The sequence below is a fragment of the Anser anser genome (assembly GCF_964211835.1).
Source record: "Anser anser genome assembly, chromosome: 7".
Classification (NCBI taxonomy): domain Eukaryota; kingdom Metazoa; phylum Chordata; class Aves; order Anseriformes; family Anatidae; genus Anser; species Anser anser.
Genome location: NC_139727.1, coordinates 7,675,390 through 7,697,250, shown reverse-complemented (window position 1 = coordinate 7,697,250; position 21,861 = coordinate 7,675,390). Strand labels below are relative to the sequence as shown.

At 43.1% G+C, this 21,861-nt stretch overlaps 1 protein-coding gene and 1 long non-coding RNA gene across 20 annotated transcripts in view; one reads left to right on the top strand and one right to left on the bottom strand.

Annotated features, from left to right (window-relative positions):
* Positions 1-21,861, bottom strand: part of ZMIZ1 (zinc finger MIZ-type containing 1) — a 353,245-nt gene that overhangs the window by 223,610 nt on the left and 107,774 nt on the right. For 13 of the 19 annotated variants that reach the window (XR_014586502.1, XM_083843109.1, XM_083843108.1 and 10 more), the window contains exon 3: positions 7,390-7,472. The exons of the other annotated variants lie outside the window; for them this stretch is intronic. The gene's annotated coding sequence lies outside the window, so the exon portion shown is untranslated. The remainder of the gene's footprint in view (positions 1-7,389; positions 7,473-21,861) is intronic. 19 annotated transcript variants of the gene reach the window in all.
* LOC310902120 overlaps positions 7,479-21,861 on the top strand; it is a 58,631-nt gene continuing 44,248 nt past the window's right edge. Inside the window, exon 1 of the long non-coding RNA XR_014586504.1 lies at positions 7,479-19,156. This is a non-coding gene — a long non-coding RNA (uncharacterized lncRNA). The remainder of the gene's footprint in view (positions 19,157-21,861) is intronic.

The following is a 21,861-nucleotide window of genomic DNA, read 5'->3' as shown; positions in this document are numbered from 1 at the left end:
CTAACACATCCTGCCAAGAGACCAAGCTTATTAACTCAGGCTCAACACAATGCTAACGATGGATGCGGGACTTCTGGTTTGGCTCCATACAGCATGTGGCCAGCTGAAGATGAGCAGATCAAGCTGGCATCTGCTCACAAGACACGGTGTAGGTACACGCTGTCTTGGGGTACACCTCTCCACTGCAAGGTCTATCTGCTTCCCTCTACATGAACTCCAAAACGCTTTAAATGCAAACCAACGGGACAAAAGTTTGAGGCCTATGAGGGCTGAGTGCAAATGCATGGAACAGGGATCTCCAGGTGAGAACTTCAGAGGCAGCATGAGAAAAAAAGGTACCAGGTAGGTATTAGGCATCGGATAGACAGGACAAAGGCACCAGAAATGCCAAGGGAAAGGGAGAGCAAAATACTGCATGACTCTAAAAACTGACAATGGGAATCACGAGCATTCCACCTCTAGCTTATCGGCTCACATCAGATCCAGGGCAGATGGATTTCAGGTCCCCTAATTGGGACCTGAAAAATAAGAGTTCTTCTTCTCCCACAGTTTATAATAAAGGAGCAGTTATAATCTAGTGGTTGGCACTAGTTTATGAGAGAAAGTTATGAGTTCAGAGGAAAATGAGACAAAAATCAAAGGGCAGCAATGAAAATTATCATCAAAGGAAAATAAATTGATAAAAAAAACACATTGTAAGAAAAGAGCCTGGAGAGACTGGGAATGTTTACTTTTAAAAGGATATTAATAAAACAGTCATTGCAAAACTATATTAAACAGAAACCAGCCAATAGAAGTTACTTGGTGAGCTTCTGCCCACCCAGTAAGAGAGCACATAAACAAGAGGAAATTCCGTTGAATTAAAGAAGTGCCACATTCAAAGGCAACAAAAGGAAATACCTTCTTATTCAACGTGTAATTATATTGTTGAACTCCCTGCCACCAGACTGCTGCTGTGACAAACACTCAGTATCTTTGAAAGGTGTTGTTCATGCCTGTTTTCTTCTTTCTCTTACCCTACGTACAAAGCAGTATTTTTAGTTCTCACTTGCTTAAGCTTTCTGCTGTATGGGACAGGTAGAAGTGGGCGAGAAGAGATCCCACGTGGAGCTGCAGACAGGCTCTTTTGCGTATTCACATCCTAAAGCTGAAAGAGGTTTATTTTCACTTGTGAGATTTTAATCTACTTTCCGCACACAGAAGCTTTCCATGGTTTGCTAGCTCAGTATCTTGTCTTTGAAAAGCCTTTGTTGGATCTGTAGTGCAAACTATATTTTCTCAGCAGAGTACAGGTAGTTTAAGTACATTGACCTGAACATCAGTGTGGGCTACACACCTGCCGGCATTTCACACATGCCAATACCTAGATTTCAGTCATAGGTATCTTCAGGATTCAAGAGAGCATTTGAATCATTGATAGGTGCTTGAAAGGATTTTTTCTTTCCTTTTCCCCATCCTTTCATAAACTTCTAAAAACACTGACAAATCAGGCAGAATTAATCATACCAGGTTAAGAGATGGACTTAGCTATAGACAAAGGAAAAACTGAGAAGTAAGATTACACTCATATTGTTCTTTTGTCTTGAGAAGGAAAAACATTTCTCTCTTCCCACTTGAAGGCCTCAAAAGGAAAGTTATACTATCAGAAATAGCAGGGCTTAATGAAATGTGTGAAAAAAACAGTTGTACCTTGAATTTTCTAACTTCAAGTAAGATTAAATAGAGGAATTTAAATTCAGTTAAGTACTTTTCAATATGAAATACATTGAAAAATTCTCAACAGTATTACTGTTGCAGATCAGTTCAACTTATTGAAAATTGGCTAGCCATTTAGAAATATATAAAATCCATTATTTTCAACTAATTAATTTCAGACTCAGTTCTGGAGAGTCACAACTTATGCATACACATATATAATATACATATGCATAAGCTATACACGTCAAATTAACCCATCAATTCCCTTCTCTATGTATGCTTTTAGTGAAAAGATGCAGATTTTTGGCTGCTACAGCAGTTGATCTAGAACACCCCAGAAGAACACATTTCCAATTGCTGGAAGAACACACTGAGGAGATAAACAAGATTAAGGGGAAAAGGGTGGGCGGAGAAGTAAAATAATTGCTAGTTAGCTACAAATATTTTTATATTGAACAAAAATAAATATTCAATCAGCATATTATTTCTTTTGGAAGTACGTCTTTACACAAGAATGCAAGCTAGCATCCTTCATAAGGCTGTAAGGATCTTGTCCATATCACCATAAAAGAGTTCTAGCAATCTCCAGTGCAGTCACATGATAAATAGAACATTTCCATACTGATTCTATTTAGTCTCCCTTCAAAGTAATGCAATCTATTAAAAAGTAATAATAATAATAAAAAAAATCCAAAGACCTCTGCTAAAAGAAGTACCTCATACTAAAAGGCTCGTCTATACTGGTTATAAGTACATGGCTCTTTGTTTAGACAGAGTAAAACCAGGATAAATCACAATGTGTTTGCAAGAAGGTTCTTTCATTTTTAACCAATACTGGTTAAAATACTGGTCAGTTCAATACAGGTCAATTCGTCCAGATAGAGAAACCTTCATTAAAAATATATTTTATTTTGGTTGCTTTTCACTGTGCTGAAGTGATGTCTTCCCACTGTCAAAGGCAATTAAGAATATGGAGCTTTTGAGCACAAGTTTCCACCCTGATTCCCTTTGGCCTGCCTAAACAAAGTTTCATTACAAAGACTTGGGAATTCCTAGGTGACAAAGGACAAAACCCAATGGCATGGAAAGCACTATTCAGATATACATATTATCACCACATAATTAACTGGAAAAATTCTTTGCACTTACAAGGGCATAGAACTCACAAACCAGCGAGATCCACTAAGGAACAAAACAAAACACTGGAACATCTCCAAAAAAAATTAAGTGCTTGTACACTGTTTCCATTAACTTATGAGGTACATTTGTGTCCCTTTTTCACCTAAAATTTTCTACAGTGCTACAGCGTTTTACTAACTATCAAAGCACTGGAGACAACATCAGGAAGAAACTCAGACATAACTAGCATTTTACTCCATTACACTGAATGAGATTTCTTGGGTATTTCTCTCCATTTCTGCATGTTCACTTAGAAAAAGCACAGACAAGCAGAAAGCGCCTAACTTAAAAGACAGTTTGCTTTTGAATCACGTCTTGCTTTTACAGAAGATAAATACCAGTGCTCCGGAATTTCTCAGTTAAGCGGCTTGTTGAAACAGCATGTTTCTCCTCACATACAGCAGGCCCCGTGCCTTCGGGGCTACTCAGCTCCACGCTGTTCCCACTCACTCGACTGCTCTACCTGCAGAGCGGTGCCTACAGCCACTGACAACACCCATCCAGAAGACTTGGCCAATGACCATGGTACGATTTTTATGTCACAGCAACCAAGATTTTTCTACCTGTAAGCACTGGGGAAAAAAAGGACTCTGCACTCCCCACCTCACCATGGACACGGCAGTGGGAACACGAACGGTTCAGCCGGCTGCCCTCCGACCCTGAGCAGGCCTCGGCCTGGCTCCAGACATTTGAAATAGCAGAAGCGCAAACAGAAGGGGCTCAGACAGCGATTGCTGTACCCCACCCACCTACCCTTACAGCATGGGATCACTTCCAAAATTATCACTACAGCTGCCTTAACTGGTTCTTCCCACCTTTAAGGAGGGAAAATATCCATTTTTTCTTACAGCTATTTCTGTCAGCAAAGCTGTTTCTAGGGGCTGATTTCCCTTCCTCACACCTCCAGCCTTATTTCCTGGCACATCTTTGCCTTATTCTTTCTTCTTCCTACCCAAAGACATTCCCACCATTCGATTCACTGTTTTGCTCATCTTCCTTCTTTGTTTTCTGCTGTTGTCCAACATTTGTGTTGCTTCCTCAGTGTCCACTGAGACATGTAGAGATAGCAGCAGGAGTCAGCCAGCACTGTACTAGTAGCAACCAGACATCACACGTTATATTCAAACAAACCAGAAATCTTATTTTAATAAGGTAAATGATGCTACACTTCCACACCATGGCAATACCCTTAACAATCAGTCACTAAAGTCCTAAAGATTGGCTTCAAAAAGTTTGGTAGGATAGAGGACGAAGGAGCAAGGAAGTCCTGTCCACGTGCTGCACCCAGGCTCTTGTCCCGTCCCTGATCTACCCAGGCTGCTCCTTGGTGTGCCACTTCAGGGGAAGAATTTGGAAAAAAAAAAAAAAACCCACACCACTAGCACCACCAACAAAACCACTCTGCTTCCTAGCTCTGTGACAATCTGTGTGCCACCTTTCTGTAACTTCTGGTGCAATTACTAACCTGACTCAGCAACAAAGCCATATTGATACTGCCATAAGATGTCCGCTGAGCATGCACTGAGTGGCCCCTGCAATACACAGCCACGCTGCTCTGGCCATTTTCTCGGTGAAACAGCTGGAATAAGCAGGTCCTGCCTCTGGCCACTTCTTATCAACTCCATCACACTGCCTCTCTCCACTCCTCCCTAGCAGTGTTAGGGCAGCGTTAAGGCACTGTGTAGTGAATTCAGTTGGTTAGGCTAAAAATACTCCACTCATCCTCCCCTTCCCTGCTCATTTTTGCAGGGTTATTTTTAAAATGCATCCATTCTCTGCTCTTGTTCAACAAGCAGCGCAGCTTGTCTGGAAGGGGAAAGGCAGGAGGGGGAGGAGGAAGAGGAAGATGCATCTCTTTCAACCCAGGAGTGCAGGAGGCACTGCAGGGTCTGCTTCAGCCTGCATTGCCTCTAAGACCTGCCACATCCATGACATTACAGGCTAATACAGAGCTTCTCGCAATCCATCCCAGCTTGAGTTGGTGTTTGCAAAGTCTCAAAAGGAGCCTGTACTATTCCTACAATTAGAAAGAACAGGTTTGCATAATCTTAACCCTCATATCCCAGGAGCCAGAACTAATTCACTGCTTTTCTAATTTGACTTGGGGATTCTACACTGCAGCAGGAGGACTTAGGAAATAGCTCTTCACTGTAACCTTGTTTGAGTGATCATCTTTTGTTTGCATTATTCCAGTTTGCAAGATGACAGCTATCAAGTCAGATTACAGAATGCCACTCACAGTGACACATGCCAAAAGTAAACCATTAAGACCACCTAAACAGTGGAGTTAGGCTTAATATTTAGGTTGCCAGGAATTACGTTAAGTAAGAAATGCAGCAAGAAAATAAAAAAAGCACCAGGTATCTTAACTTTTTTTTCTTTAGGAATTGGTTATTATTTGATAGGAATTTACTAATAGGAATTATTAAAATTAATTGGACTGATCTGATAAAAACTTCTGGATTCCTAAAAAAAACACACCTATACTGTAATACATTTAGTCTGCCAAAAAAAAAAAAAGGAAAATAAAAAAAAAAATCTTCCTGAAGTCCCTGTTCTTTCTGTGTGTTTATGAAGCCTCCGGAAATACCATGGCAAACATTCCAGCTCTACAGCAGTGAGGCCATGTGACCCCAAGGCACAGCAAGGAACTTACTTCCCGAGTTTCTTCATGGAATAGAGAAGTGAGTTTTAGTTTTACTTTTTTAAACCAGGATCCAAGTCTAGAGAAACCTTCAGCAGATTCTTTCAAGTACCCAGTTTTAAAACTGGGTGTTTTCTCTCTTTTTTTTGATGTTTTTTGCGTTTCTATGACTGCACATGTTATTTTTATAATAAAAGACCAAAGAATTAAACCTATATTCACTAGGCATAAAATACAACATACTCTTTAAGGCACCACTAAAAACATTTGCCATGTCCTCCAAATCTCCTGTTACAGTTATAATCAGTACTATTGTATTTCTCAATATTGCCAAGATCTTTTCCCAGTGCAAAATACGGCACAGTTAAAAACCCTCCTCCTTCTAATCTTCCAGTATGATTTTAGTTAGAGCTATTAATGAAAAGATTTATGCATATGAGCTTTACTAAATGTTACAAAAAAGTACTTATAACGTGAGCTTGAATAACAACCTTCCATTTTTGCAAACAATCGTGTAAGTACTTGGAACTAATCATTTAACATGTAGGAGTATGGATGAATCATAATGTAATAGTTGGGTATCAGTTGAAATATTTGTTTTGTCTTAAAACAAAATAGAACAAAGCAATGCCATACAAAAAAGAAAACAGTTCTGCAGTATAAAAGCACAGCAAATGGCAGGCACACACCACTAACTCGCTTTAGTAGCCATGTCAGAAACGCTTCTCATTACCAGAGGTAAAAGAGGGATGGCATTTCTGCTGGAAGCAAGTTTTACACTTGATTCTTTCCTCTCCCCTCTCTTTCAGCCTATAAATATTAGTCTTACACATTTTTCTCCCATGCAGCTCTTGAAAAGGTTGAGTTTTTCAAGGCTGAGAGCAGACAGAGATGTTCATCAAGAAATGCCTTCGGGTCAACTGTCTGTAGCTCATCAAAGTGCAGCACTGAAAATATGGATGAAGGGGAGGAGGATTATACGAGCATGGTACAGCAGATTAAAAAAAAAAATCTATGCTCTGATGATCATTAGCTTTATACTTTTGGAAACAGATTCAGTTATCGTCCAGGCATCCCTGGTGGTGATGGTCACAAAGGTACCAACTCCTCCCTCCCATTTCAGCTGCGTTCAAAACAACTACAAATACATGAAAGTTTCTTTAATGATATTTGCCAATACAAGGAAATGCCACGGGGATGTGATTAAGAGTAAAAAAGGAGATGAGCCACATGATAGTGTAAGGAAAGGCAGCTGGTCCACAAAACAATTAAGATGTCGACCAAATATTTGAAAAGCTCTGAACAGCACTGGAAATAAGGCAAAATGAGACTACCTATTGCTTTACAAAATACTTAAGATATCTTGAACAAAAAAAACACCAGCAGAACAAGTTAGCAAAAGACAGGGGGGAGGACAAAATATGCAGAGCATCTACTATCTGCTTTTTCATTCTGTACAACAGCTGGACATGAGATATTGAACAAGTTATTGAAACTACTGTTCATTTCTACTCAGGGATTTCTCCTTTGTTTATTATAAATGCACATTTATTGGCAGCAAGTAGAACATATTATTGCTGTGTTTTATAGCTCAAATGGCTCATGCAAAGACTAATTTGTTTGTATTCTGTATCACGATCAATAGCTGTACCAGGGATAGCCCGAGGAATGTTTATGCTGAGGGCTTTGCTTGCAGTGTTTTGTTGTTGCAATCAATTGACCAAACAGGACTGCTTCTTAAAGCAACAAATAAACTTTGATAGTGACCAGATCAGTCGTTAAACCATAAAGCATGAAGCAGCATCTGGAAAAAGACTGAAGGCCCCCAAGTATTTCTTACTGCCTACTGGTCTGTAAAGCCTTCCTACCTGAGTATTCCCCACCGGCCTTTCTTCCTCTCGGTAGCTGGGGAACGTTTCCTCAATGCCCTCACATAACAAGATCCAGTTTCCTGCAATAAAAGCACAGGCACATCATACTTCCGTTCTCCTGAGTGACACGGTAGCATTTGAAAAAGCTCACTGCGCAGACCTGAGATAAATGAAGGACATTTAGGAGTCCCAGGAACAAGTCTGGAGCACCAGATCTGAGACTTGGTCCACAGTTCCAGCCACCCCAAACTCCGGAGAATCACTTCAGCAGTTTAAGTCTTACAGGTTTTCTTGTCCATAAAAATGAGATGAAGAAAAGATAGTAGGATTCTGTTGAGGCTTAAACCAAAGTTTACCAACAATGGTCTTTTTTTTTCTTTCTTCTCAGTTAAGAGTCATCCTGAAGTCTCTTTCATTCTCTTTATACAGGCACTCACCGACTGCTACGGGCTAAGTGCCATTAAAAAAATAAACAACCCCCCTAACTCTGCTTAAATGGATACACCAAAATACCTCAAAAACACCACCCTGACTGTAGCAAAACAAAGTAAGCTTATGGATTACATTGGCACAGCACCACAACTTCTAGGAAATGCTTTTTAATTATAAAGAAATACTGTAAAGGGAGACTGCAGAATGTTTACGGGCACTGTGTATTTTGTTACATGCTGTTTCAGCAGTCAGACAAGGTGTCCTTACAGGCTTACGCTGCTAGGCTCTAAAACTCAGCACATACTGAAGAAAGGAACACGATGAGTACATTTTGCTTCTCTTTTGAATAAATTCCAAGTAACTTCCACGCAAAAGAATTTTTCACTGAACAGGAAAAAACAAGTCTGGTGGAAAAAAATAATGTGCAACTCGTGGCCAGTGCAGAACCTCCACAATGACCAGCAATGGAAGCAGGCACTTGGATAACACCTCGTGTGATGCAAAAGTCACAGGTGACCAACAACAAAGCAGAAAAACTTCGAGTTTTTCACGCAACTTGTTACTTGCAGTAACATTTGTTACGCAATCTTATTTACCCTCCTCACTGATAATTCAAAATGAATAAAAACATATCTGAAAAACATATGCTAGAAACAGTCATCCCATCACTGGTATGTATAGTGCCACCAAGGGACAATCTGCGTCAGATGGGAACTCTGCTGTTCTCGTCCCGCAGCAAATGGCAATTCTAGAAAAGTTACACATTGACAGGCACCCTGGGTGAATGATTGGCTTTTAAGGCCTCATTGAACTGTGACTGTTTTCCCCCAGAACATATTTATTCTCATCCAGAAGTTTTCCCCAGTGCTTTTGTTCTGCTTATACAAGCCAGGGGAAACATGCTAATTGATTCAGATTTAGTACGTGTTAACATGACTTTCTCAACTAACGCAGACTAGGTCTTTAATTAAGTCTGAATTAATTATTTATCTAACTTCATTCCTCCCGCCAAAGGATAAACTTTTGTTCCACCCACCCCAGGAGCTGGGTACCATCCCAGGCTCTGCTGGCGTGACGGGACGGGACCTCAGCAAGTCAGGCTGCAGCGTTTGCTTGGCAGCTTCAACTCTGCCTCTCACTTCTCCCTCCTGGACGCTCGCTTCCAAGCCTGCAGTTGTGCAGCTGCACGGTTAGCTGGATCAGGGAGCTTATTTCCTTCAGCATGCTGTCTCATAAACAGCTGTGCCAACTCAGCGCAGGGAACCGGCACGAGGGCAGGAGTGTTCAGCCGTGATGGCAGAGGGTAGATCAGAGGCTGCTTAAACCAGCTTAAACTGCACCGCTGTGAAATACGAAGCCAACGCTTCGCTCCACTCTTTTGTGCTTTAGTTCCTCCATCTGCAGAACTGGCACCACAATTCCTGTTTTGTTTTATAAAGCACCTCTGAAAAGGGCTATCCCATTAACATTTCGGTGAATTCACATCGCAGACCACCCACCCCTTTTGAAAATCAGGTCCAAGCTTCCCTGGCATGGTCCCCACCAGCATCTGCTCCACGCTTTCACCCCACAACCTGCTCAGGGGCCAGACCATCGCCCCTGCCTGTTCCTGGGCCCTCATGCCAGCCCCCAGCCCTGCCAGCATGCTGAGCAGGGGTTTGGTCTGAATTGCATTCAGCCTATGGAAAAAAATCAGCTTTCTGAATGCCCGATCAGTTCTCTCAAACTATTTCTAGGAAGATGCTCAAGCCAGTCACACTGGCATAGCTTGGGGGTAGGGGGCTATGCCTTGAAAATGAGAATAGATGGGTGGGGGAAGAGGAGACAACTGCAAACACCGTAAAACCAGCATCAACAACCTTGCCTGGCGTCAAACCACAGCCTTGCTGTGGTGCAGCGCACTGCCTCAATTTCTCATCGATTCCCGGTTCGCAACCCGTGATGCAGCTGATCGAGAGCGCTCGGGGAAGAGTCAAGCACTTCGTGCAAGCATCCACCAAACAGCACAGGATAGCAAAGCTGCTGGGGTGCGAGCTGGGGAAGAGAGGGGAGCCCGCAGCTCCAGGCACAGCCAGCAATTCCTGCGCGTACAGATCCAGCAGAGGGAGCACAAAAACAGAAGGTTTATTTCTTGGCCAAATGTTTTGGCTATGAAACACTGGATGTTTGAAATCCCAGGCACTTTGTATTAGATTATTTCTATAGTAATGCATGTGTGGTGCATTACAAACGCATAATAGACAAAACCCTTGCTCTGAGTAGATTACACTGTAAAAATCAATACAGCAAAAGAGACAAGCAGCACACGCAGCACGGGCTGTGGAGGCCGAGAACAGGAGGGAGAGGCAGCACAGCAGGGCTGCCAGCCCTGGCGATTTGATCATGTCTCCTGCAATAACAGGAATTTTTCCTACAGCCAGCTCTCAAATGTCCCATCGTCACATGGAAACCTCAGTTTTCAGCTTCTCTTTGTTTTGCTGTTGCTGTTTGTTTGTTTTAAAGGTGCTATTTCTAGGCTTCCAAGGGGAAAACACAAAAGCTACAGAGGTCATAAGGCATGCCCTAAAGACTCAAAAACTCCCTCTCCCCTCCCTGCCTGGCCTCCTCCTCCGCTGCCCCAGCCCTGGGCTGTCCTTGCTCCCTGCAGGGCGGCCGCGGCCCCTCGGGGCTCCTGTGGCCCCTGCCACCACCGCTGCCAGCTGAGGCCCAACGTACCACACTTAGATTTGAAGACAGGGCCTTGGTTCTTGGTGATTTTGCACAGGTGGATCAATGGAAAAAGGTTTGTATACGTACAGGACACAGCCACAGCATGGTGGACAGCCTTATGATTAAATCACGAGAGAAACAGTGAAGCGGGGGGGACCGGAAGAAGGCCAACAAGAAGGCAACAGAGCCCACCTTCAGGCCCCCTAAGTCCCAGCTGCACCACCACAGCAGACCCAGGTCAAGCACAACCACCCTCCCTGCTTTCTCACCGTGCCCCGGTCCCACCTGGTCACCCCTTCACCAACAGATCTTCCTGGGGCCCCCATCTCCTCCTCAGCCCCCGGGGGCCTCGCTGCCTGCCTCAGCGCTCAGCCTCGGCTGGGCTGAAGCAACAGTGAGGAACTATAATCCAAAGGATGACCAAGAGCAAAACCTTCAGTTGCCACACACAAAATGCAACTTGAATTCTATATATCCAAACAAAAATGAAGAGAGAGCAAACAAAACATGCACACAGAAATCCTTGGAAGACAGAAATACTGCCAAGACAGACCATAAAGTGTGCTGTGCAATCGTAGTATGGAAATGCATTAGACAGGTGCACTTCAGGGTTTTTTCCTCTTTTCATGATTTATTCCTGAGTTCTAGCATTATTCTCCTTAAACTGCAGTATGTTCAAGCTTGGAATTCCTGTAAAACCGCGGTGAAATTTACAGTGTGTGGGCAACCCCAGCTCTCACGTATCCTGGGCTGCAACTGGGTCAGAAGTGAAGAACACAACGTGCTGCACTTCCTACACAGCTTACTGGTCAGCAAGAGAACTTCTGCCACACGGAAAATACACAAACTTCTAGACAGTGTTTAAATATTAAATGCTGTCCTCATCAGTTAGTGTAGCCCTTGATCAGCCCAGTTTTTAGAAACTTAGGGGTTTTTTTTTGGAAGTTCTGAAGCGATTCAAATTCAACACTGTGCATATGGCTGATGAGCATCCGATGCTGTCTTCTGCCAAAAAGTCTGTTAGCTCTGTATGAAGGAGAAGCATAAAGCGTTACTCAAGTAAGCAATGCACACTAGGTGCTTTCTGGGAGAAAAAGAGAGACTAAGCTCACAGCATCGCAGAAATGTAAACAAAGATCATGTTGCCCTGCCAAGGGTGGTGTGCTCCCTTCCTGGGCAGCGACAGGGCAAGGAAGGGGATCAGAGGTGGGAGGAAAAGATGTGGAGGGGCAAAAGTGATGGGGGTGTCAGAGGGATGGTAGCTTCAGAATGACAACTGTCAACTTTGTCTACACCTAGGCTTGGCCCCCTCTAATCCTTAGCAAAACAAAACCCAAAATGCACACCAACCCATCCCACTAAAACACAGCATCTGCTGGCTACAGCACAGACATAAACCGAAGGGCAGAAACCTGACTCCAAAGCTGGGCAGCAGAAAGCAGTCACACTGTACCCAAATGCCCCCATCTCCCCTGTGGCAGCGGGTCGCAGGCAGACAGGCCGTGGGGCCGCAGAGCGTGCTTTGCTCAAGGCTGCCGGGCTCCGACATGGCACCCAGCTCGCGGCTGTCACGCGCGGCGCCTTGTTACCATCGGCAGGCCTCTGGGGAGGCAGGCGGCCTGTTATGGGGGCAGAGCGGAAGAGCAATGAAAACTTGTAGTTTTGCTTGTTTGTTCCTATTTTCCACTGGGGTAAAAGCAAAACGTTTGTTTACTTAGTCACCACTTCCTTTATTATTTTTCCTCTGTGTGTTTTGTGTTTGTTTTTTTAAATATACCTTTAATTCAGTTTAATGATTCCTTCAAAGCAGAAGTGGAATCAATCTCAAAATTTCATTAGACATTATTTGAAAAACACAAAATAACGAGCACACCTTTTCTCAGATGCAGCTTGCGATTTCCTCACTTTGGGATGTAAGGGGATTTTAGGGCTGTATCACACTCCGTGTGCAGAAGACCTGACGGCAGCAGTAAGCAGTGTCACGATCTTCAGTTTACAGCACCAACAGCAAAAACCCTTTGCCTCTCTTGGCTTGCTCCACTACAACCCCATTTCTAGGACAACAACTTTCCCAAACCTGTTCTCTTTCCCCTGCCACACATGAGGCCCAGCACACCTGAAGCCACCAGGCCGCCATCACTGCGGCCCCGGCAGCCCCCCGGTGCTGTGGCCTGAGGTGAAGCAGGGACAACAAGAGGTGCTGTGCCCTCTCCGTGTGGGGCTGTCAGCCGTGAGCTCCTGCCTGCCTGGCTGGGCTGCTCCTGCTGTGGCCAGGAACGTCCAAAGCCAGCCCAGGGGCAGCTGAGTCCAGCGCAACCCCTGCGTGCGGCTCGCCACCATTTCCCAAGTGACCATCCCCACCTGAGCTGCAGCGGGCGGCAGCGTGCTGGGCTGCGTCTTTGTGAGAGAGGACTGAGTTGCCAGCTCGCAAGCGTAAGATAATGAGCACTATTAACCTTGGCTTGCGCCGAGCCATTGTTCTGGAGGTTGGACACCTCTTGAAAAATCCCATTATTACAGACCATTTGCCATCTATTTCCATAGCAACTTTTTTAGTTTATTTTGTTCTGTTTTAGAAATAAAATTCCCCTTCCCTTTCCCTTCTATCCTATTGTACTTACACAGCCTCAAACAATAACCCACTCGAGCGCGGCCATGGAAGTGGTTTGAAGGAACAAAGGCTGCTGCTGGCATAACCAGTGCATCCGACTCCCTGCGTACAGCTGCCTGCATGCCCTCCGCAGCTCCACGCAGCACAGAAGCTGCCGATCCCCTGTACTTCTGCTGCGTGCTGGATACAAAATAAGCTGTGCGCAGGAGGAGCCAATAAAATCATATTGAAGCATCGACTGATGGTGCAGGTGAGTCACGAGCGAGTTCTGCAGCTAGTCCTGCTAAAGGAAGGGCTGCAAGAAGGTTGGGTGACCTGGAAAGAAAGCGGTGTGCACGAACAGGATGAAGACGAACCTCACCGGAGGGAGGAGGCACAGCAGCAGGAGAGCGTCTCAGGCTCCGCGAAAGGAGATTATTGCCACATCTAGCAGTTAGCACCCACCCAAGTAGTGTGCCATCAACTTAATTCTCAAATGAGACTAACAGAGCAGCGAGACAGGATTAGACATGCTTGTTTTTAACCATTCATTTCTCTCTCTGGTGGAATACTATCAGCGTACCACTGGCATCAAAACGCCTGCCCTTCAGAACGAGCAGAGTGCGTTTTTAATTTTACATGTAGCAGTTAGGTCATATGGGGTTATTTATTTTTTAATTTAAACCGGTAAAACATATTTAATCTGTTTTGAGAAAAGAACAAATTGATTTAGCAAGCAGTTCAAGCCTTTCCCTGGAGACAGTCAACCATACTCAGCAATCTGGATATAGGTTGAGACTTCACTGAAGTCATTTTAATTGTAGGTCATAAGAAATGTCAAGATATGAAACACCAAGGAATACGAAAAATTAAGCCATCATTGAGACTAACAAATGTCTTAGATTTGGCAGTAGAGTATTTCTTTAAATCTTTATGGCATTCCTACTTATGCACGGTAGCAGAGCAAACTGGTTAGGGCTGCATGTAATACATGCACATTATTTTTGCTGGTGGAAAAAAAAACAAAACCTATACTAAGGGAAAACACTGAGGTGAAAGAAATTTAAAACAGTACACTTGTGCATGTGTGTGTTATCTTTTCCACTTCATTTCATTACACTAAACATCTTGTTTATGAACAAAAAGTTTTTTCATCTGGGTCAGAAACCATTCTTCCTAACACAATAGGAAAGAGACAGGGTTGCATGTACAGGAGTACACACATGAAAAAAAGCAGCAAAAATTAAGAGGATTTTAAAAGTAACAAGAACAAAACAAACAAACAAACAAACAACAACAACAAAAACCAGAAAACCACAACAGTAAAACCCTTTCAGAACTTTGTGCCCAGGTTTTATAAGGCAAAACTCTTCAAAATTTTCTTCTTAGCTAAAAAAGCACCTGTAAAACAGGTTTCTTCATGTGGAAACCCCTTATTTCTGTTGTTTAGTTTTGAGCTGAACCTTCGTTTACTAAAACCCTTTTGTAGAACATTGCTGAAATACCAAAAATTTTCCTTTGTCCACTTTCCTCAAACAACAATGACAAAGGAGGGCTCTAAGCTTACCCACAGAAAGTGAAACCCCCGCATCCTTGTTTCACTTCTTAAAACAGAGAAAGATAAAAAATCAGGAGCACTCATTTTCACAATCAAAGAACATTATCCAAGAGCTCTTACTAAAGCATCTAATGAAAACATACATAACCTCTCTCCTTCTCCTACGAAATAAAGCGTAAGGGTCAGCTATGTGATATCAGCTGCAGATATATATGTATGTGTGCATGTTTTTTTGTGTTTTTTTTTTTTTTGTTGTTGTTGTTTGTTTGTTTTTTTGTTTTCATCATCCCAGCCTTTTGAGCTTGATCAATATACAAACTTCCATTCCCAGCATTATCTGCCACTCATGAGAGTGGAGACAGAAGTGGGTACTTCTCCCCTTTTGGCTAAATCAGAACAGATCTTAGCAGCAAACAGCTATGGGAACAGAAGGCACTCCAACTGATGCGCTAAAGGCCACACTAATGAAAACAGTTGTACACTTCTGGAAGAAGGGAAAAAAAAAAACAAAAAGTAATTTTAACATCCTATTTTGCTGCCAGTCAAATCACTACTAAAAATCTGCATTATCAACACTAATTTCATCATTTTTTGCCACTGTTCCTACCAGGTGTGCCAAAACCTACAGAAAAGCATTTATATCTCTAATTGTGAAGCTGGGCATTTTGCTTGAGTTCAAATCTATCCACTGCCAAGTCCTTCTTGTTGACATACTTAAGGCCAGTTCAGTGAACACTGCGATACCCAAACCACCTCCTTCTGCAGCAGAAAGTACTGCACACACACATTCCCATGTGGAGCACCATGGGGCAAGGGGACATCACCGGCTTTGCCTTTACAAAGGAGGAAAGCTGCAACGCTGCAACCTACGGAAGATAGAGGCAAACATGCATTTACAGACCCAAGCCTTTTGTGCAAGTTAATGTTACAGAGAAATAAAAGCACTGAAAGGAAGGATCACACAGACGTGTCGGAGAGAAAGAGTCCTATCTTGGGATTTTACAGCTAGACGCAGTCTGAGGGTGGTGCGGGTCCCCCCAGCCTCCCCTGCCAGCCGCTCGCTGCAGCAGATGGGCTGCAGCAGGCTCCTCTCTCCTCCATCCCACAGCACGAGCTGTTACGCAAGTGCTCCCAAACTGGTAGCCCTGGATCTTGGTTTTCTGCTCCTCTGGGAGGGCTTGAGGGCAGCATGCAGGGCCTCCCCTCGTGCCAAGCCCTGACAGGCTGCCCACGCTGAAACTCTGGGCCAGCTTCGGCTCGGGGAGGCAGCCAAGAGCAGAACGCGTTGCACAATTTGTGCTCTCTGCGGACATCTGAGCTGGAAAGACAGTCATTGCAACAGCAAGCTGAAGTTTGCCTCGGGATCTTGTAAGTTTTACTGCAGGCTGTTCCTAAACTCTTCCACGGATGGCATTTGTAAAACTTGGATTAATTTTCTGTGACACTCAAGAGGGGGGGCAGAGACCCTAAACTAAAACCCAGCCCTCCCTCACCAACCTCACTTCTCACAGCCATGTAAACATCCGCTCACTTCTTTCGTGTCCTCAGAAAGCCTCTCTCTTCAACATGCCAGAAGCTTTTAACCCGTATTCAAGTCGATAGCATCTAGCCCCTGCTCTGAACAGGCACAACAGCAGCAGAGAAACTCCAGCAGACGAGCCCTGGGAGACCCTGCTCCAAGCCTTGGAGATGTGGGGCTGCCACCGAGCTCTCCCCTGCCCCTCGGCGGGCAGAGCTGGCCTGGGAGCTCATGACTGCACCCCAGCTTTACGTGGGCACGGGCAGCGCAGTCAGCGACCGTGTGTTTTTATCAAGAGAGCGATGGGGAGGTTTCAACAGGCGAGGCGCAGGCAAACGCTGCCTCCTGCCAGCCCCTGGGGGTGGGATGGGCACCCAGGAGGGGAGAGCTGGTGGGGAAGGACTGTTTGTGCCACACGTGACTCGCGGCCTTGGCTAGTAATTAATTCTTCCTCTCGAGAGAACACATCCCCATGCCAGCCCACCCACCCTCCTCTCGAACAAACACAGCACCATGGAGGTCAGGGAGGGGAGGACTCGGTAACAGGGAAGAAAAAAACAAAACAAAACAAAACAAAAAACCCAAGCATTTAATATTTACATAAGAATGAAATGTTTCATTAATTACATACAGAATCAATTTGCAGCTATTTTCCTTAAATTTCTCAGTCAAACCCACCGATTTGAAGCACTTTGAACTGCGCTGCACCAGTAATTGTGGATGAATATTTTAGATCAGTCTTGAATCACTGTACTGCATATACCGAATGAACTAATAAGCTGCTCATGTGTGGACTACTAATGCATTTCCTTTCTTTCCTAGACAGATGGAGTGCAGTCTAAAATCAGTTGGATTGGCTACTGGGAATCTTCAGAAAGGCTTACAAAAACCTTTAGGTCTGCTGTTTTATTAAAAATATTACTCAACAGCCTGCGTGTGTCTAAAAGGAGCCAAAAAAGAAGCAGAAAAACCCAAACAAGTTTGCAAAGGCATGAATGAACAGTTGGACATTTCACGCGACAGCAGCAACCTGCACAGAGTGACAACGAATACTGAAACTGAAAGGTTACTACAGGACTACCGAAACGATGGACATTATTGCCACCTACACCGCATTTATCACAATATGGCTGCTTACGGACAGTCATTTTAAATTACATACTGTGGCATATCACTTCTGTCATCTGACAGCTGTATTCTACTTTACAGAAGCATCTGTTGAGTCATCAGGAGATCAGAATAGCTAATTGCACTTTGGGGATGCTTTCAGAGATTAAAAGTCCCCTTATTTCAAGCAAATTTTAAGTGTCCCCATAAATTGAACTCCTTTTTCATATATAAAATTAACATATGCACCCACACTCCAGTGAAATTGATGTATGAAATGTGAAGAATAACTTCCCTAAAGGATTATCTGTTTTCTTCTGCCTCAACTGTGCTCAGCAACGTGGAACAGAAAACAAAGATATAACCTGAATCCCATGTAATTCTGAAATATGAACTAAGACGTGGCCTCCGCTGGCTGGACACAGAATGCAGAGGAGTGAACCTTCACTCACGAGTTTTAAAAATAAAAATGTAACAGCTGTAAACTGTTAGATGTTTGACATCTCTTTCCTTTGCAAAATAGTTATGTTTCCCAAGTTTATACTATGCTTTATTCTACAAGAAACACAGTACATGCTGTATCTTTGACCATCACAAAAGAGTATTAGACAAGCCAGAAGAACCCAGAAGATTAAACACGGATGTAAACATTAAACCATCCACCATCTGAAATTGTACCTTGTACCAATTGCTTCTTAAACGCAGGTAGGAACAGAAGGCAAGTGATCACCTTTCATATATCTAATTATCCAAACATTTGAATTAAAAAGATCAAAAAAACTTGTGGAAAACTTCTGTGAGTTTTCAAAACGCATGAGCAGTTGCTTCCAAGCTGAAGTTCATTGGAAGCTTCCAGCCTCCACAGCAGTCGGAGGGTTAACATAACATATTCCCTAAGAAGGATCTATCATACAAACTTGGACTTAAAACAATCTAGCAGTGGATTTTTTGTTTGGTTGGGGTTTTCCAGAAAAAGAGACAGTTAGTCCATTGTTTCTCAGACATGACTGAATTTGCCTGTTCTGTAGCTCATGAACCACAGAGTTCAATTAATCAAATATTTGATTTCACTCAAGAAGTCATCACAGCCCTGAAGTGCTACTGCATAACCAAGAACACCATGCAAGCTTACAGGCACCAAGACCCCAGCTAGGTTTTGCTTTGCCATAAATCCTAACCTGACAGCACATCTCAGACAATCTAAGCAGACCATTATTCTTTAGTGCTGAGGAAATCAAACTTAAAGGGAGAGTGTAAAAGTTGAGACAAGGACTGCAATCATGACCAAGCTTTAAAGAGGTCCCTCATACTTTCGAAGTTACAGCATATTCCCTTGCTGCTAAACTGAACGGAGACTGCTGTCTCAGTTGCATTAAATTATTAGCTAATTAGCCCTGAGTAAGGACAACAGTGTGTTGATGCTGGCAAGCTGTGAAAAGAACACTTCAGCAAAGAAGATCAATAGCATTTTTGTCTGGCTTACAAGAAGAAAACTGCTGGCCCAGGTTATGAGTTTAAGCCATTTTTCATTTGGCAGACAAGACAGCACTAGTGACAGATCAATACAGTAACTTTATGATGGGCTGCTGCTCCTGCAGATGGCAGGACCATAAACAGGCATCATTTTTAAAGCCTGGAGCAGTACATTACTTAGACAGAAACCACCTGACCTTTTATAATACTTAGACATTCCCACACAACACGGCACATCAGAAAAACAGAGAAAACCAGGAGGATTAGCTGTCCTGTAAAACAGAAGGGAATATTATCTGCTTTAAATTCATTACTTGAAGTAGCAAGCTTCCGTGCTATTTTGGAGATCACACTAAAACCACAAGGTTGGCATCAGGTAAGCACTTATTCCTTTAAAGAGTGAATGTTATAGGGGATCACTTCTTATTTGATGCAATTTTCTTATCTCTAGGTTATCTAGAATAATAGAAGGAAAAAACTTTCATGTGCTTTTAAAACATTAGATGAGTCACTATCATCTGCAATTAGTAAGCATTTGGGAAAATACATTTACAAATGGGTGGTTATTTTTCCCATATTGCAATATACAGACCGTAGCATTCACATTTATGTTTTTTTGGTTTTTTTTAAACTTAAAACTGTATTAGGATTGCCAGTAATGTTTTACTACTTTATCAATGGCAAATGAAAAGAAGGTTTTATAATTCTAGTGCTATTATGTTAAAACCTCTAGCTGAAGAGAACATGAAAGATAGCACCTCAATAAATGATTTAGGTCAGATCTTCAGCTGAGGACACAGGTGGAACATCTGGCTCAGTATTTACAGTCTTTTCACTATAAACATGAAATAAACACAGAACGTGGTGAATTAATCATATCACCAGTTTTCTTCTGCCTCCTCTTCTGAGGCTGTTTTGTGTCAATTACTGGAGAAATATCTGCTCAAGCAGGACACTAATTTTACAAAAGCACACTGGGTTTGTGGGCTTTCGTCAATACTTTTTGGTTGCTTCAAGTAACTAATTAACATTAATGTCAACATAAAGGATAGAAGGAGGAGAAAAGTATTAACAAGCTCAATATAAAAACTGGCTCCCCATACGGTACTGCCATGCAGCTGGGTTCCAGCCTGAAAAATGAGATATTAATTTGGTCACTAACTCTACCTTGCGTGATGTGAGCAAACAGCACTGCGTTTTCCTCTTACTAACACCACGGCCAGCATTAGTACAAAATACAACAGAACAGCACAAAAACCAGAAGCCTCTTGGTTGGGCTCCGCTCGTGCTAAGAATAACTCGGCGCACACGCACACGATGCCAGATCTGCCACTGATCTGCCTTGCTCCCCAACGCAAACCCCAGCACCTTCCACAAGATCCTATATACATCAAGCTGTGCTACAGCGAGAAAACTACGTATCGAATCTATTTTTAAAAGAAATTGAATTTCTTTAAACTCCAAGGCAGGATGGCTTTAACAGTTTCACATTTATAATCTCACCTCTTTTCAGCACGCACAAGGGCTCTTTATACCCAACCGCACTTAGACATGCTGGCTGCCACGCCTGCCAACCACCACCACTTGGTTTCAGCACAGAGACTCTGCCAGCCTGCCGCAAAATTGCTGGCACAAACACACAAAACAGCAGCCCACAACTCCCATTCGCAGGACGCAAAATAGACTTAGAGATGAGGTCTCTGTAATCCGGCTGGGAAAAAAAAAAACACAACTCAATTATTAGGTTTTGGTTGTAAAGCCTGCACCTATTGTAAAATAAATAAATAAATAGAAGCTTCTTGTAGACTGCCCAAGTGCCACTGCTCCAAATCCAAAATAGCCGCGAGCAGTGCAGGGAGCTGCCCCGGGAGCCTTGCAGAGCAGAGAACGTCTTCATCTCAGCATCACGTCAGTGCTGCCTGCCGCCTCCGGGAAGTGGGGAAGGGGATGGAGCCGGCGGCGGTGCTGGGAGGAGACCATCAAGGTCCTCACCGCGACTTGGACTTGCTTATTTTTCCTCTCTCCCTGTCAAGATCTACACCACACCCTTCCTCCCAGACCAGTCTCTGCGTATTCCTGCTCTGTTCCTTCTTCAATCAAATTCCCTGGACAGTTTTCTGTACAAAGAGGGCCATTAACTATCCTCGTTGCTATTGTGCTATTAAAATGACACGGCCTTTGTCCGAAGACAGCACAGTATGAAGAGCTTTATAGGCTCGTAACATTACCACCAATAAACTGAGACCCCACTGAGGACCTCCACAGTTTCTTGTTGAAGAAGTTGTACATAAAGCGGCAAATCCACAAATACCGCAAAGTGCTGCCACTTTGCTACCACTCAGAAGATTAATTAAGTTGAAGGGAAAAGCAAAGACAGGTTTTGAATCCCACACTGAACTTCTTCTTTGTCCTACAGAAGCAAGCATCTGAGTACCTGTTTTGTGTTTTTTTTTCCCAGCAAAATCTCCCCTGAATAGCTCACTATATCTTAATGCCTGCATCAGATTCAGCCAACACAGAAAATCAGCTCTTCGCTTTGTATTTTCAATCCTGCATTCACATGAGATACACCTATTAATTTTAGGCTTTGCATTTTAATAAAACTATGAACTATTAGCTGGATAGTAGAGCATTTGTGGAAGGAATCATGTCTTCATTATGCACAGTGCCACGATCATATCTAGCTCCATGATGGCGACCAGAAGGTAAGCTCACAATGCGCAGATTAATAAAACCAATAATGAGACTAAAATAGTGCATTCACATTACACATTGTTCATACTACCATCCACCAGAGCCAATCCTTTCGAGTGTAATAAAGTGAAGGTATTATAATTAGAGAGTTCATAATGCCATTTAATCAAGTGTGGAGCTAGAGCACAGTGGGTTGTATACCAAAGACAAAACCACATGAAGCAGTACAATGCTGAGTGCAGGAAAGGGCACACACATTCTTCAGGGAAAATAACAAGTTACTACAAAGCCATGTTTGTTTTCAAGTACTTAATCAAGAGAGTTTGCATACTAGGTAATTTTACATCGTGAAAATAAGTTATTTCATAAACAGCAAATGAAATATGA